Source organism: Etheostoma spectabile, chromosome 2 (assembly GCF_008692095.1).
Source record: "Etheostoma spectabile isolate EspeVRDwgs_2016 chromosome 2, UIUC_Espe_1.0, whole genome shotgun sequence".
Classification (NCBI taxonomy): Eukaryota; Metazoa; Chordata; class Actinopteri; order Perciformes; family Percidae; genus Etheostoma; species Etheostoma spectabile.
This window is the reverse complement of record NC_045734.1, coordinates 3,315,147-3,319,604: the sequence shown is the minus strand read 5'-3', so window position 1 is coordinate 3,319,604 and position 4,458 is coordinate 3,315,147. Positions and strand designations below refer to the sequence as shown.

Genomic DNA, 4,458 nt, shown 5'->3' with positions numbered 1-4,458 from the left:
TTATTGAGTGTTAACACTTACCTATCCTTACTCAAGCTGATTTATATATGTATACTTGACAGTCACTACACTTTATATCTTTGACTTTATATTTTTGATATTTATACTGTTAATTCTTATATTTTTTTGTCACTACACTAGACAGTCACTACCTTTATTCTTTGACTTTATATTTTTGATATTTTATACTGTTTATTTTATATGTTATATTCTTATATTTTTTTGTGTCAACACTGCAAAGGGATTGCTTTAATCTCGTTGCACAAGTCCGGTACTTTGTGTATAATGACAATAAAGGCATTCTATTTAAACTAACTAGAGTCTGACCAGTCCATAGTGTAATGGGACGATATAATCCAGTAGCAGTTGCTGGTTGGATTTAGCCGCTACAGAGCTCCGGGACGCCGGCTACCGCCGTCAGTTGTTTAGCCGCCAATAGGTGGAAATGACACTTTACCCTTATAATGTATTCGGGTCAAATTGACCCATTTCAAATTTTTACAAGACGAAAAATGGTACAAGTAAAATTTCTTTCTACCTGGAAACCAATGGCCTTACCTTATTTTCTGTGATAAACATGTATTCCTGACTCAATTCAGAAAATTATTCTGGATATGACCACTTATGTTTTTTCCATGGTGGATTTTTAACATGAATTATGACCTTAGGGCAAAAAAACAAAATCACACTTCCATTTTTAATTGTGTTCAAGTAGAGACTGATTGCATTCCTTAAACATATATGTTATCTCAAGTGTTTGAAATTGAGATAAAGACAATATTTGTTAATAGATTATGAAGCAAAATTTGTTATTAAATTTGTTGTTATTTGTTATTAAAAAAGTCATGGGTCAATTTGACCCGAGGGATACGAGAGGGTCCCGAAAGTGAAGACAACACAAGGGTTAGGATTAGACATCAAAACGACTAGTTAAGTTTTGGAAGAAGATGGTGGTTAAAACACTCCCAGGTAATGAACAAGCGTTTCCTGGGTGAAAGTGAATTTTGCTCTCCGGCTTGGAAGCTCTGAAAGTCATGTTGTACCACATTGTGCCATTTCATCTTGAGATTATTTTCCATTGGATACTGAAGTTCATAAAAATGGTTTTGACATGGCCGGTTGAGTGGCACTATATCTATGATATTGTAAGGGGGATTTAATTATTGCATCCCCCCCCCCCCGCTATTTTCACAAATCACATCCTGGACATGAGATGCAGCTCCTGTGGGTCGTACTTCCTGCCACCACTAGGGACGCTAATTTATGAAACACTGCTGAGAGGGGTGTCTTAGAGGGTTAGGTAATAAACAACCTATATCATAGTAGAAAAATAAATTTGACTTTATGCTCCTCGTTTCAGGTTATCCACAGATTAAACATACATTGTCCTGTAATCAACACACATGCTGTATGAAAGTTATCATGAAGAAGAATATGATTCATACCATCATGTATACTGTCAATGTTGTGTTGTTCTTCACTCATGTAATGGCTGTTATCATGTGTTTAATAGAATTAAGAGCACAAGGAGAGGGCGTGGCCAGAGCCGAGTTGATTCATAACCAGCGGGGAAGCAGCAGAGCTTGGTTGACTGTGTTCTCGTCTAACAAAAAAAGTACATCTAATCTTAAACATATGGCTGAAGCCGGGGATTCATGCATGACAGCATGCAGAGGGTGGAAAAATACTGCTGTTGTGTTTTTTTTCTTAGCCAAGAATTGACTTCTGCTCCTTTACGTCCTGCGTGCGTTTGCTGGTTTCAGACGTTTGAATCAGACGCCACCAAAAAAAAACTTTTTAAAGTCGACGATTGTGCCATGTCATTTTCACTCAAATTAACTCACGTACTTTTGGTCACATTCACCGCAAGTTGGTCAGGATAGGAAGAGTAGATGAAGAAATGAAAAATCTGAACAAAAAATTACAGGAGCTTGTTATGGAAAGCAACCCAATGCTGGGTTGATTCCAAAGTTACAGTATGTCCATACATCACCAGGCTGTATGGGTGTATACTGTGTGCTCTTTTGTCAATACTTTTCAACTTCCCCAACTGTATTACATATTAGAACTGTACTTTACATTTGTATTGTATGTGTATTGTTATTTATTGTACTTTATGCAAGGTGACAGGTTTTACCTGCACAGTGAGCAAAAAAAGGTTCTCACCACAGCCTTTTCCACAACACTTGTTACAAATCTTCCTGAAACTAATCACAATTTGTCTGCAATGCAAGACTCCCACAATCCTCTACTGCCCCAGTAACATCTTGGCTGTCCTCAGAGAAAATTCTGCAAACGTGTCAGTTGAAGGAGTTGAGAAGCAAGCTGGGTGTTGCATATATATTTGGACTACGAGGGCTTGTTCATTTGTTTTATCTATCCCACTTTTTGTGTCCTCCACCAAAATTTATTTGTACTGGCCTCAGCGACATCAGACTTGGCTGTAACACTTATATCTTTAAACAAAGACTGCTGAGGGTAGAGGGAAGTGTTTGACTAAACTCTAGTCGGGTCTTCTCAAACATTTAAACACGTCTCAGTCCGTGGGGGCAAGATGTTTACCTCAGCTGGTTCAGTTCCCGCTGCACACGCAGTCTTGCACTCTCAGATCTGCACTCTGGAACAGCAGAGAAGAACATGGAAAGTCAGAGAAGAAGAGTGGGAGGCAGTTTTGAATAAAGTACTTGAAAGCAATACTTGAGTAAAAGTACCAGAAAATGACTTTTGACTACTAGACTAGTACTTGAGTCTTAAAGTATCTGATATGTACTGTACTTGTAAGTTATTTTCTGATATTGAATGTACATAATAAAAAAAAAACTTTGATCATGGATTTTGTTGTGGCTTCCTTATAGTAAAGCACAACACTCACTGTTCCCACACCTTCTTAACCCACATGTTGTCTTCGGGTCAAACCCGTTTACCTACATCAATTTTCTTGTAATTACCCAAAATAACATAATTGATTCCATACAACGCTCTTTGGCAAGTACAAATCTCTACTTTCATTCATTTTGGGGCGTCTTATTCAATTATAAAGCATTTGAAAAAAAAGTTGAATTGGTTTTGAAATAGTATTGAGTAAAAGTTGACATATTCCAGTCTGTGATTATCCATCAACATACATTACACTCCTTTTAATTTTAGTCTAAATAATTCCTAGTTTCTGCTTTTCTAACTCAAACATTAGGTATAATTTCCTATAAAGGAGGTTCATTGATCATAAATTCCAAAAATAACGGTAAAACTAAAGTCAATAACTTAGTGTTACGTAGTCAAAAAAAAAAGGGACAAATGTTCAAAAAGGTGCCAAAAGTGTTTGGAAAAGGGACAAAAACGTAAGAACAAGTTAAAAACATTGATAAAAAGCAAAAGTGTTGATTTTCAAAATTGACGGGAAGACAACACAAGGGTTAAACATTCAAAGCTGCTTAGAGGACATGTACCGGAGTAAAACTATACATTTTAATTAGGAAATGTATTAGAGTAAAAGTTTAAATAAATAAATAACAAAGTAAAGTAGGCTACAGATACGTAAAAATTGTACGTAAGTGCGGTAACTTCGGTAAGTGAGTAAGTATTTGTACACATTACAACCGTGGCGCAGAAGGAAACAAAGACAGAACCAACGGAGAGAAACACAAGCGTGTGAAACAGAAGGGAGTCGGTCACATACGAGCAGATCATGTGACAGGAAGCACACGCTCTGATACTTTAGCCACTGACCTCTCGTACACAGGAGTGTGAGGGGTGGGGTGTGGGGGGGGGGGGCTTTGCAGGCCCCATCTGCATGGCCTGTCCCTGGCTGTGTCAGCACCGGCCCCACGCCAGCGCCCAACGGCCCTTTGTGGTGGCCAGAGTGGCCGGTCGGGGTCTGCCTTTGATCCCGGGCCAGTATTCTCTCTGAAGTAAGAGGAAGAGCAAAAAAAAAAAAAAAAAAGAGAGAGAGAAAGATAAAAAAAAGGGTGGGGGGGTTGGGGGGGGGAGAAAAAATAGTCAACCTCTGCTGCCAATTATTGGAAAAACATCAAGGTCTTTTCTGTGTGTGCAAAGAGAAAGAAGAGGAACGAGGGAAGGGGAGGTAGAAGAAGAGATGGCGTTTGATGGCTGGGCTCAGAGTTAGTCGGGGGATGGAGGCGAGGCAGCAGCTGACCTGCAGGAGGTGATTACAGGTGGAGAGAGGCATTTGTCTGGCTGTTAAGACTAGCGTTTTATGGTCTTTCATTTCTTTCTATTTTTTTCCTATACGCCATTTAAAAATAAAAAAAATCGTTGCCTCTCTCACTATCTCTCTCAGCGTCCCTCGCTTGCTCTTGTTGCTGTCATCCTTATCTGTGCCTTTCTTTCCGTTACCACCGTGTGCCGCTGAACCAGTTCACAAGTAAAGGTCATTTATTTGTCTCTGCTGAGTCTGTCTCTGTCCATCTGTCTGTCCGTATCTCTTCAACCTTCCCCACA

At 39.1% G+C, this 4,458-nt stretch overlaps 1 long non-coding RNA gene across 1 annotated transcript in view; it reads right to left on the bottom strand.

Annotated features, from left to right (window-relative positions):
• LOC116702108 (uncharacterized) overlaps positions 1–996 on the bottom strand; it is a 23,882-nt gene extending 22,886 nt beyond the window's left edge. Inside the window, exon 1 of the long non-coding RNA XR_004335054.1 lies at positions 917–996. This is a non-coding gene — a long non-coding RNA (uncharacterized LOC116702108). The remainder of the gene's footprint in view (positions 1–916) is intronic.
• Positions 997–4,458: the final 3,462 nt, after the last annotated feature.